Here is a 13,399-nt window from a genome sequence, read left to right as displayed (position 1 = left end):
GTTCATAAAAGTCCTTGCGGACTTGTTTCCAATGAGGGCCTTGGTATTCAATTCATAGGCATATCTAGTGGCACCACAGTTCAAATATCATTACAAAATAAACAGCAAAAAAAATAACACTATGTACAACAAAAAAACAAAAACAAAAAAAAAGAGGGGAAAAAAAAATATGTACAAGAACAGGGGGGGAGGGTCTGCTGTCTAACGGGAAAATTGGTACTACCTCCTCCTTTGGCCTCCTGAAAGATGATTTTTGAAGGCTCTTTTAAATGAGCCCAGCGAACTGCATTTTTTGAGGGATGGGGTTAGACTATTCAATACAATACAATGTGGTCCTATGAGACAGACATATAGTGTTGTTTGTTTCATAGGACGGACAGACAGACAGACAGACAGACAGACAGACAGACAGACAGACAGACAGACAGACCTCTCAGTATATAAACATTAAACATGAACAATGTTTCAACACAATGCTGCATGACATCATTTAACTTGGAAACCGGTTGTTACATAACACCACCCCTCCTCTGTCTGTTCCTGCTGTGTGTGTGTGTGTGTGTGTGTGTGTGTGTGTGTGTGTGTGTGTGTGTGTGTGTGTGTGTGTGTGTGTGTGTGTGTGTGTGTGTGTGTGTGTGTGTGTGTGTGTGTGTGTGTGTGTGTGTGTGTGTGTGTGTGTGTGTGTGTGTGTGTGTGTGTGTGTGCGCGCGCGCCAGAGTCCACATGTGTGCTGCATGCATGTGTGTGCAAGTGAGAGATAAAGAGGGGGGAGACTATACACAACTACAACACAATGTAAAACACACTGATACAGATATGTTCATGAAACATCAATGTAAAGTACATGAATACACTGTAACAACATGTTTCCTCTCTCTCTCTGTCCTCACATAACCTCACTTCACCAGGCTTTCTGTCCTCACAGGGTTAAATACTCAGTGACTCCTCCTCAGCTCTGTAGACACTCCTTACTGTATGATAGAACTTTATGTGTTTATTCACAGTCCACCATTTTAACAGACAACACACTGTAGACACTCCTTACTGTATGATAGAACTTTATGTGTTTATTCACAGTCCACCATTTTAACAGACAACACAGAGAGCTGAACAGCATGGACTCCATTTTGCCACGGTGTATTAAAGCCTAAAGATTAATATAGGGTAAGTGTTTTAATCACTTTACTAGAACTAATGTCTCTAGTCTGGTATTATATAGTTGATGGTGTTTATACAATGACTCGGATATAAATGTTATACAAACAATGAAGTATTGCTTCTTTTCTTTTTCTGATATTTTTGAGGTCTTTGTGGCCTTTATTTATAGTTTTTAGTAGAGACAGACAGACAGACAGACAGACAGACAGGAAACAGGGAGAGAGAGACATGCAGCAAAGATCGTCGGGAACGGGACTCGAACCCGCAATGCGTTGTCAGGCTAAATTGGAGCCTAGGTGGCCGGACCGCTGTGCCAGCCGTCCGGGCCGAAGCATTGCTTCTTAATGATTCTTCTGCCTAAACATACTGTATGTCATGACATAGTATGAGCGAATGGAGGAAGGGGATCAACGTCATGTGATTCTCTTGTTTGACCCTTTGAAGGTGCAAACAAAGGTGCTTATTGGTCAAAAACCCAGATGTGTGTCTCAAAGAATTACCCCTCCCTCGCCCATCGCTCTCATTCTGACTTTCTCTCCCTCTGGCAGTCCCCCCCCCCACCTCTCTCTCGCTCTCGCTCTCGCTCTCTCTCTCTCTCTCTCAGACTCTGACACACAGTGAGTCACTCAGAGTCTCCACAGCAGTTTATTGTAAACCATGTGACCACAGAGGAAGTTGGTCGTTTGCTGCTTTGTGTTCCTCTCTCTCTTTGACAGTGTTGGACAAGTTACTTTAAAAAAGTAACTAGTTACTTTACTAGTTACTAAATTATAAAAGTAAAACGTGTGTGTGTGTGTGTGTGTGTGTGTGTGTGTGTGTGTGTGTGTGTGTGTGTGTGTGTGTGTGTGTGTGTGTGTGTGTGTGTGTGTGTGTGTGTGTGTGTGTGTGTGTGTGTGTGTGTGTGTGTGTGTGTATAATAGTAAACAATAAGTTGAAGGATAAAATTAATTATTTCAGCAGATCAGGTAACAAGAAGCGGTGAAGATCAGAAACAACTGTAGTAGTGAGGTGAACACAATGCTGCATATGACAACATTTCACTTGGAAACCAGTTGTTACATAACACCACCCCTGCTCTGTCTGTTCCTGCTCTCTCTCTCTCTCTCTCTCTCTGTGTGTGTGTGTGTGTGTGTGTGTGTGTGTGTGTGTGTGTGTGGTGTGTGTGTGTGTGTGTGTGTGTGTGTGTGGTGTGTGTGTGAGACTCGCCCAACTCTGTCCCTGATTGGCTTACCCTGAAATTGTAACCTACGTTAACCAATCATCACTCCTCTCTGCCATTCTAATGTGTGACATGCTGCTTTGGCTCATGTTACTGTGAGAGTACATCGCATATTTTGGGGGGTCCCCAGATGATTATCTTAATGTGCAACATTGTTGTATCACTCATCAGTAAACAAACCAACATACAGTATAAGTGTAAACAGGGTATCTGCACATTTATAATGTTACAATTTAAAGACTTTTTAATACCAAATTGGCTATATTTGTATATTCTGTAAGAAAGAGGCAAACATTGGCAAACGTTGTGAACATAGCAGATCTACAAGCTCACAACGCCTTGCAGTGCCAGGCGTTGTGAGCTTGTAGATATGCTATTTTTGCAATATTTATCTGTGGAACCCAGTCAAACAAAATTGAATGCCTACAATTCCAGGTGCTTGTCACACGTGTATTGTATTATTGTTTGTCATTAAATGTTTCGATGACTTGAATACACAGGACCCCAATGGAAACAAGCCATACAGCTTTCTTGGGTTTAATCCTTTTAGCATCCTTTTGTATAGAACTGTACTTTCTGTGCTTTTTTGCCATACTGTTAATTACGTATTCAATCAATCAATCAATCAATCAATCAATCAATCAATCAATCAATCAACACTGGAGTGAAGGCAGCTACCATTGAGCTATATAAGGTGCAATTATTATAATGTCACTGGTTATCAGGGTCACAGGGTAACCGGGACACACTCACCCCCATGTTTGGTTAAGGTTAGGTTTAGACATAGTTTTACTGAGGTTAAGGTTAGGTTTAGACATAGTTTACTGAGGTTAAGGTTAGGAATAAGGCTAGGTTTAGGCATAGTTTAACTGAGGTTAAGGTTAGGAATAAGGTTAGGTTTAGACATAGTTTTACTGAGGTTAAGGTTAGGAATAAGGTTAGGTTTAGACATAGTTTACTGAGGTTAAGGTTAGGAATAAGGTTAGGTTTAGGCATAGTTTGACTGAGGTTAAGGTTAGGAATAAGGTTAGGTTTAGACATAGTTTTACTGAGGTTAAGGTTAGGAATAAGGTTAGGTTTAGGCATAGTTTAACTGAGGTTAAGGTTAGGAATAAGGTTAGGTTTAGACATAGTTTTACTGAGGTTAAGGTAAGGAATACCAGGTGGCGATCGTTCCGAGGTTGCCGGATTTGACCCGGGGCGAGCGACCCGGGGCGAGCCCACCAATGAGACGCAGAGTGAGTAGACAGAAATGGTGGCATCGTATAAAGATATAAAGATTATTTTGAGAACCTATTATATTAAAAATGGGTTTAAGTAGATCTACAAGATCATTGTGGGCTTGTAGATCATGCTTTCGGCGAGTGACACCATTGTGCAGTTGAGTATAAATTGAGCTTTATGTACCAAGTCGACACGGTGCATGACTCTGGTTTCAAGTTCATCCCATGTATCACAGATGTTTCATTACATTTGACATGTTCCTCTTTGTACACGTTGTATGTCCCAGTTTATACAGTTTAACTAAAACTTGTTTGAACAGTGTTTACGCTAACAAGTTAACGACAGCCTAGATGCTGCTGTCAGAGCAGTAGTGTTGTTGAACAGTGTTTAAGCTAACAAGCTAACGGTAGCCTCCATGCTGCTGTCAGAGCAGTAGTGTTGTTGAACAGTTTTTAAGCTAACAAGCTAACAGTAGCCTACATGCTGCTGTCAGAGCAGTAGTGTTGTTGACAGTGTTTAAGCTAACAAGCTAACGGTAGCCTCTTTGCTGCTTTCAGAGCAGTAGTGTTGTTGAACAGTGTTTAAGCTAACAAGCGAATGGTAGCCTGCATGCTGCTGTCAATTCAGTAGTGTTGTTGAACAGTGTTTAAGCTAACAAGCTAACGGTAGCCTCCATGCTGCTGTCAGAGCAGTAGTGTTGTTTAACAGTGTTTAAGCTAACAAGCTAATGGTAGCCTGCATGCTGCTGTCAGAGCAGTAGTGTTGTGTGTTTAAGCTAACAAGCTAACGGTAGCCTCTATGCTGCTGTCAGAGCAGTAGTGTTGTTGAACAGTGTTTAAGCTAACAAGCTAACGGTAGCCTCCCTGCTGCTGTCAGAGCAGTAGTGTTGTTGAACAATGTTTAAGCTAACAAGCTAACGGTAGCCTACATGCTGCTGTCAGAGCCATAGACATATAAAGGTAGACGCCTCCTTCGGCTCCGAGGCATTGGTATCTCGGGCGCCATTTTAAAGTAGTCAAGCTTCCGCGTGTGTCACACAAGGGGGCGTTAGGCCAATCAGAGGCAGGTGGGGGCGGGTCTTTTCGTAAGAGGCAGCCGCGCAGCAAAAGTCAGTTAGACGCGTCGTGATTGGCCAGTAGTCTACGCGCTGTGATTGGCCAGTAGTCACTTTGAATGGTAACTTGCCTACTCTAAAATGGCGACTGCGATACCAGTTGCTCCAACGAACTGCAGAGACCAATGAGGTATCTAGGTTTCTATATCTATGGTCAGAGCAGTAGGGTTGTTGAATAGTTTTTAAGCTAACAAGCTAACGGTAGCCTACCTGCTGCTGTTAGAGCAGTAGGGTTGTTGAAAAGTGTTTAAGCTAACAAGCTAACGGTAGCCTACATGCTGCTGTTAGAGCAGTAGCGTTGTTGAACAGTGTTTAAGCTAACAAGCTAACGGTAGCCTACATGCTGCTTGCAGAGCAGTAGTGTTATTAAACAGTGTTTTAACTAATAGCTAACGGTAGCCTGCATGGTGTTCTCAGCACAGTAGTGTTGTTGAACAGTGTTTAAGCTAACACATAAAAGACCATAGACCATAGAACACTAGCTTAAATGAAATTAGCAGCAACGACGTCAAACGACGGTAGATAAAGTGTTAGGTCCTGTTAAATACAGTAGGTGATCTACAAACATCTGCTCAATTGCAGTGGTTCTTAACCATGTCAGGCTGTGACCCCCCCAAAATAATCATATTTGAATTGGGGACACCCCAAAATAATCATATTCGAACTGACAAGCATTTGGAATATTGAGACATTCAATTTAGTTTGACTAGGTTCCACAGATAGATATTAGCCGAACTACCAGCTCCCTGCTCTCAGATGTTTTACATTTTAGCGGCCAAGAAAATTTTACTGATGGGACCTCCTCAAGGACCCCTGGGGGTTTCCGGAACTAGAGGACCACTGCAGAAGGGGGCGGGGGCTGTTTGGCATGACGAGAAAGACAAAAGAATATATTGTAAATACACTTCCTGTCAAACATAAACACTGTTCGTCTCTGTTAGGACAGGCAGACAGACAGACAGACAGACAGACAGACCTTTTAGCAGCAGGTCAGGTAACAACATGTTGTGAAGATAAAACTGTATAGTGAGGTGAACACAATGCATTTAACTTGGAAACCGGTTGTTACATAACACCACCCCTCCTCTGTCTGTTCCTGCTATGTTTGTCTGTATCCTGTGTTTGTCAGTGTGAGAGTCCACATGTGTGCTGCGTGTGTGTGTGAGAGCGAGAGGCAGGAGCAAGCGAGAGAGAGAGAGAGATAGGGAGGAAGACTAGAGACAACTACAACACAATGTAAAACACACTGTAATAGAGTTGATAAAGGGTCGTAAATCCTGCTCTATGTTAATTAAAACTATTTGTAGTTAAACCGCTGAAAACCCAGTGTAAAAAGGATGAGACGAAATCAAAGACAGACACAGGCCGGTTCTCAAATTAACAGGTTGACATTGTATTAAGAGAAAGAATCAATCCATGAGGCACCGTACTGCAAACATATCTCTCTGCTATTACAAAGACAGGCAATAGTATTTATACACAAGTTGGAGTCCGGACATCAGATATAAGGTGGATCCTAACGATTGGTTAAGACCCTCAGACGTCAGATCATATATGATGAGCTGTCAGGGTGTCATCATAATAAGTTGTTGTTCATCTTATAGTATCCTTGTGTACAACTTATGGTTCCATAAACAAGTTATTCCTTCGATATCATAGGACATGTGGCAGGTTCATCTGTGACAGGGTGACAGCTGACAGAGTAAATTAGTGACGATGTCAGGTCATACAGAGATATAGGTCATGTACAGAGATACAGGTCATTAGGACATTAGATCACAAAGCGTTGACCAAGACATGTTTTTACTGATTGGAAACATATGGAGCCGGCACCAGATAGCTATGGAGCCAGCTACATGGCCTTGGTAGGGAAAGTATAGTAGAGTTACAGAAAGTATGTTTAAAAGACTGAAGTACAGGCCCAAAAAGACATCACTATATTAATTTGACTGGTTAGATCGATAGTTCTAGATCATATCAATCTGGTCCACAAAACATATATTTTTAACTCCATCACACTGATACACATATGTTCATGAAACATCAATGTAAAGTACATGAATACACTGTAACAACATGTTTCCTCTCTCTCTCTCTCTGTCCTCACATAACCTCGCTTCACCAGGCTTTCTTTCCTCACAGGGTTAAATACTCAGTGACTCCTCCTCAGCTCTGTAGACACTCCTTACTGTATGATAGAACTTTATGTGTTTATTCACAGTCCACCATTTTAACAACACAGCATTTGCCACGTTCAATTAAAGCCTAAAGATTAATATAGGGTAAGTGTTTTAATCACTTTACTAGAACTAATGTCTCTAGTCTGGTGTATAGTTGATGGTGTTTATACAATGACTCGGTCATAAAAGTTGAATATACAAACAATGAAGTATTGCTTCTTAATGATTCTTCTGCCTAAACATACGTCATGACATAGTATGAGTGATTAGGGGAAAGGGATCAATGTCACCTGATTCCTTTGACCCTTTTGAAGGTGTAAACAAAGGTGTTTATTGGTCAAAAACCTGGATGTGTGTCTCAAAGAATTACCCCTCCCTCGCCCCTCGCTCTCATTTTGACTTTCTCTCCCTCTGGCTGCCCCCACCCCTCCCCTCTCCCTCTCTCTCTCAGAACACAGAGACTTGTAAAAAGAATGTGAGTTAGATAAGGAATAAGTTATGACTCTGACATTAACACAGTGTGAGTCACTCAGAGTCTCCACTAGCCTGACGCAGTTCACTCAGAGGAGTGGGCGGGGCCTATGGTCTGTAGCCAGGCAGTCTCCACAGCAGTTTACTGTAAACCATGAGACCACAGCTTTGTGTTCCTCTCTCTCTCTCTCTCTCTCTCTCTCTCTCTCTCTCTCTCCTTGACAGTGTTGGGCAAGTTACTTTTAAAAAGTAACTAGTTAAAGTTATAGCTCTCAAAAATAAATATATATTACATACATAGAGCAGTAACTATAACTATAACTAGTTACTTTGTATTTACATTTAACTTGGAAACCAGTTGTAACAGTACACCACCCCTACTGTGTGTGTGTGTGTGTGTGTGTGTGTGTGTGTGTGTGTGTGTGTGTGTGTGTGTGTGTGTGTGTGTGTGTGTGTGTGTGTGTGTGTGTGTGTGTGTGTGTGTGTGTGTGTGTGTGTGTGTGTGTGTGTGTGTGTGTGTGTGTGTGTGTGTGTGTGTGTGTGTGTGTGTGTGCGGGGGTGTGTGTGTGTGTGTGTGTGGGGGTGTGTGTGTGTGTGTGTGTGTGTGTGTGTGTGTGTGTGTGTGTGTGTGTGTGTGTGTGTGTGTGTGTGAGAGATTTTAAACAATACACTGTAGCAATAATCTGTCTAGTCTGGTGTTAAGAATGTTAACCACTTCAACCCCACACACCCTATTCTGGGGGGAACGTGTGGCGTTGTGACGCATTGTGAGCTTGTAGATCTACTATTTTTGGCAAAGAGATTTGCTGTAGACTAGAGGGGAAAGTATTATAAACACGACCCACTGTACTGTTGATATATTATGAAGCATGTCTTCAAATCACTCTGTTTAGTTCTGCCTGGAATATAGACGGTGATAGAGAGATCATGCTTGAACTTGTGTGTGTGTGTGTGTGTGTGTGTGTGTGTGTGTGTGTGTGTGTCTGTGTCTGTGTCTGTGTGTGTGTGTGTGTGTGTGTGTGTGTGTGTGTGTGTGTGTGTGTGTGTGTGTGTGTGTGTGTGTGTGTGTCTGTGTGTGTGTGTGTGTGTGTGTGTGGGGGTCATGTCCCCTGCTGTGCTGAGGTTAGAGTGACAGTAGATCACTAGATGATAATAAACGTTATAATCCTCTGAAGCCTATTTTAATCTCAGTCATTGTAACACATGTTGTTGAATTGCTAAAGTAATTAGTTACAATACTAGTTAGTAAAAAGGTAGTGGAGTTCAACACTGGTCAGCAACATGTTTAGAAGAGCAGAGCAGAACAGAAGTCCATGTGAGTTAGATAGATCAGTGGTTCTGAAACATCTTCATGTCAAGAACCATAAACTGATTTAAATTATTATAATTAATATGTATTTGGTGGTGGACCCCCATCTGAAAATAAATAAATAAAAATTGTGCCAGTGGCCCCCATTAGAGAAGACAGTCAACATTCTTCAAAAATAGCAGATCTACAAGCTCACAACGAGTCACAATATGATGCGTTGTGAGTTTGTGGATCTGCCATTTTTAATAAGTTGTTAGAAGTGACGTGTTGTAATTAGAATCACATCACATCCACAGTTGACAGTAAGTCATGTGACCTCAGGGGAGTTTGGTCATGTGATACTTTGTTGTAGAGTGAGGTTGTTATCCCTGTGTGTGTTATCGCAGTGCACGGCGTTGTGAGCTTGTAGATCTGCTATTTTCACAATATTTATCTGTGGAACCGAGTCAAACTAAATTGTATGCCTACAATTCCAAGTGCTTGTAAGGGCGGGGGGTCCCCAGTTCAAATATGATTATTTTGGGGGGTCCCCAGTTCAAATATGATTATTTTGGGGGGTCCCTGGGGTCCCCAGTTCAAATATGATTATTTTGGGGGGTCCCCAGTTCAAATATGATTATTTTGGGGGGTTGAGGCCTGAAAAGGTTGAGAACCACTGGGTTAGATGACAGTTAGACTCCATGGGGGGAAACAGTTCAGTTGGATCACATCAAATAACACAGGTAACACACCCATTTAAATTACAGTAACTGTAACAGTGTTACTGAACAGTGGCGTTCCCAGAAATTACATTTAGGGTACGGAGGGTACTCGGGAAAATGTCGGGGGGAATCTCTGGGGAAACTAGTTAACAACAACACTACACTGACTACAAAACTGAAAAACGTTAATAAAAACAATATGCAAGTATAATCAATCAATCAATTATTCAGCGGTGGTCTTAAGTTTAATGGCTCAAGCTGCTCTCAGACTCAGAGCCCCTTTTATGCCAGGTGAGTACAGGTGATGCGGCCCAGACCCCCACACCTGGCAGTCCTGGCACCCCATGATAACCTAAAGATAAAGGCCTACATTTGCATCACTATAGGCAACGTCGCTCTGCTGAATGGATACGGTAGTGATTTTCATTTTGAGGCAACGTATGTGAATCCTCTTATTATACAATATGCACAACATGACAACAAGGTGATCTCATGCTACATACAATAAAATAAGGAGAAAAACAAAACATGAAAATGTAATACTGGCGTGAAATATCAGCCGAGTATTATTACTTTTGCATTAACAACTGTATGTCCCTCTCTGACATATTGATAGGAATATAGATAGGAACCTTTGGCATGATGTGCAATATTGTGTACCACTGGGGACACTTACTTATTAAAGTGTGTTTACTGTTACATATTTATTATTTTTTATTACTACTCGTTTATAATATGATGTTTTTGCATAGTATTGTATGTTATTGTTTGTCATTAAAAGATTAGATTAATTGAATACACAGCACCCCAATGGAAACAAGCCATAGTGCTTTCTTGGGTTTAATCCTTTTAGCATCCTTTTGTATAGAACTGTACTTTCTGTGCTTTTTTGGCATACTGTTAAAAAAGTATTCAATCAAACACTGGAGTGAAGGCAGTTACCATTGAGCTATATAAGGTGCAATTATTATTATGTCACTGGTTATTTCTGACATGTTTACATGGTAACCAGAAGGCTCGACCCAAAACACACTCACCCCCATTTTTTACCTGGGACCGCTTGTCCCCAGAGGTTTTTGCATTGGTTTTTACTGAGGTTAAGGTTAGGAATAAGGTTAGGTTTAGACATAGTTTTACTGAGGTTAAGGTTAGGAATAAGGTTAGATTTAGACAAAGTTTTACTGAGGTTAAGGTTAGGAATAAGGTTAAGTTTAGACATAGTTTTACTGAGGATACGTTTAGGAATAAGGTTATGTTTAGACATAGTTTTACTGAGGATACGTTTAGGAATAAGGTTAGGTTTAGGCATAGTTTTACTGTTTTCTATTGTTGTATTGTTTTATTGGATCTTGTTTAGTCGATACACTTATTTGTTTTAGCTCATGCTCATTTGATTTAGCTATTTTGTCTCATCTGTTTAAGGAAATAGGTAGCTGATATATTGCACTTTTACCTTAGCGCTAGGTATACTCTTGGTTGCTTGTTTTTGCAGAAAATGCACTTAAGACTTCTGGTGATTAGTAGTTTTCGTTCCCTACCTATGTTGAACACTTACTGTAAGTCGCTTTGGATAAAAGCGTCTGCTAAATGACTGTAATGTAATGTTACGGTTAGGAATAAAGTTAAGTTTAGACATAGTTTTACTGAGGATACGTTTAGGAATAAGGTTAAGTTTAGACATAGTTTTACTGAGGTTAAGGTTAGGAATAAGGTTATGTTTAGACATAGTTTTACTGAGGTTAAGGTTAGGAATAAGGTTAGGTTTAGACATAGTTTTACTGAGGTTAAGGTTAGGAATAAGGTTAGGTTTAGACATAGTTTTACTGAGGTTAAGGTTAGGAATAAGGTTAGGTTTAGACATAGTTTTACTGAGGATACGTTTAGGAATAAGGTTAAGTTTAGACATAGTTTTACTGAGGTTAAGGTTAGGAATAAGGTTAGGTTTAGACATAGTTTAACTGAGGTTAAGGTTAGGAATAAGGTTAGGTTATGCATAGTTTTACTGAGGATACGTTTAGGAATAAGGTTAAGTTTAGACATAGTTTTACTGAGGTTAAGGTTAGGAATAAGGTTAGGTTTAGACATATAGTAGGGGGTACTAAGCACAAAAAATGGCCAAATCGTTACGCGGCGGATAAAAGCATGAAATTTGATACAGATGTCCCTTGGGTCATCCTAAAACATCCTAGAAGGGGTGCCCAAAAAAATCTTAAACAGGAAGTGACTTATGGACAAAATTCAAAATGGCCACCTAAACTGTTGACCGTTGACTCAAAAGACACCAAAAGAATCTCCAAAAAGCATAAAATTTGGCACATATGTCCCTTGGGTCATCCTAAGACATCCTAGAAGGGGTGCCCAAAGGAATCTGAAACAGGAAGTGAGTTATTGACTAAATTGAAAATGGCCGCCTAGTGTTGTCGATTGACTCAAAAGACAACTAAAGAATCTCATAAAAGCATACAATTTGGCACACATGTCTTTTTGGTCATCCTAAGACATCCTAGAAGGGGTGCCCAAAGAAATCTTAAGCAGGAACTGAGTTATTGACAAAATTGAAAATGGCCGCCTACAGTGTTATCTATTGACTCAAAAGACAACTAAAGAATCTCATAAAAGCATACAATTTGGCATACATGTCCCTTGGGTCATCCCAAGACATCCCAGAAGGGGTGCCCAAAAAAATCTTGAACAGGAAGTGAGTCATTGACAAAATTGAAAATGACCGCCTACAGTGTTGTCGATTGACTCAAAAGACAACTAAAGAATCTCATAATGGCATACATGTCCCTTGGGTCATCCTAAGACATCCTAGAAGGGGTGCCTGAAATTATCTGAAACAGGAAGTGACTAAATTGAAAATGGCTGTGTACAGTCTTGACAGATGATGCAAAAGACACTCATAAAAAATAATCTCATAAAAGCATGACATTTGGTACAAATGTCCCTTGGGTGATCTGAATGCATCCTAAGGGGTGCCAAAAAAAGTTTGAATAGTCTCTCAATGGAAAACACTCCTCCCACACGGGCTGCACTGCTACAATATTCAAATCGAGCAGCCAATCTAGCATTTGGTCCAGAAGCCTGAAAGCTATGCAATCTCTACCATCTCCTGACAAATAAATTAAAGTCGCTGATTCGTGGACACCTTTATGGACACTCTTGCCAGAGGCTGCTTAAGTTTGTAGAGAACTCAAGTGTGGCTGCAAAGCTGAGCCCTTCTGTTCGAGAAAGTGTAGATGCCGGGATGCTGGGTTACCTTGCAGAGCATTATGCCAATGTGCTGGTAATTGCGAAATGGCACACATGAATACATGTAGTTACTAAACACTAATCACAAAAAAACTGTAATGATCAAGAAGAAAATACATGAGAAGATAGAGTGTAAAACAAGCAAGAAGATGTAGAGTGCAAAATAAATAAGATGCAGAGAGTAAAATAAGAATATGCAGAGTAAGATAAGATGCAGAGTAAAATAAATGAGAATATGCAGAGAGTTAGATAAATAAAGAAGATTCAAAGAGTACAATAACAAAATTATGCAGAAAGTAAAATAAATAAGTGATGTAGAAATGAAAACAGAAGGTAGACTACAAAATACGGCAAGTTATGCACTGCATAACCTGTCGTATTGAGTCTGCATAATATGCAGACTGCCATGGTCAACTGTTTAAACAGCCATTTAGAATTTCTTCAACATGGTCCCTTCCTAAAAAGTTTAATAAACAAGCAAACAAATAAATAACCCCTTCTAGGATATATTAAGAAGCACTCAATGTACGTACCAAATTATACACTTTTATGACGTCCCCTTATGTTTTCTTTTGTGTCAACTGCTTTTAGGCGGTCACTTCCTGTTTAAAGGAAGTGACCCTTGTAGGATGCGTTCAGATCACCCAAGGGACATTTGTACCACATTTCATGCTTTTATGAGATTCTGTAGGCGGCCATTTTCAATTTAGTCAATAACTCACTTCCTGTTTCAGATTATTTTTGGCACCCCTTCTAGGATGTGTTAGGATG

The 13,399-nt window shown here is 40.5% G+C and overlaps 1 protein-coding gene across 2 annotated transcripts in view; it reads left to right on the top strand.

Annotated features, from left to right (window-relative positions):
* The first annotated feature begins 846 nt into the window (after positions 1 to 846).
* LOC308095009 (NACHT, LRR and PYD domains-containing protein 3-like) overlaps positions 847 to 13,399 on the top strand; it is a 137,375-nt gene continuing 124,822 nt past the window's right edge. For both annotated transcript variants that reach the window (XM_080441914.1, XM_080441915.1), the window contains exon 1: positions 847 to 1,164. The gene's annotated coding sequence lies outside the window, so the exon portion shown is untranslated. The remainder of the gene's footprint in view (positions 1,165 to 13,399) is intronic.

Source organism: Gymnoscopelus braueri (assembly GCF_963280865.1).
Source record: "Gymnoscopelus braueri genome assembly, chromosome: 11".
NCBI lineage: Eukaryota > Metazoa > Chordata > Actinopteri > Myctophiformes > Myctophidae > Gymnoscopelus > Gymnoscopelus braueri.
The sequence above is the reverse complement of the archived record's forward strand: the minus strand, read 5'-3'. Positions and strand labels throughout refer to the sequence as shown.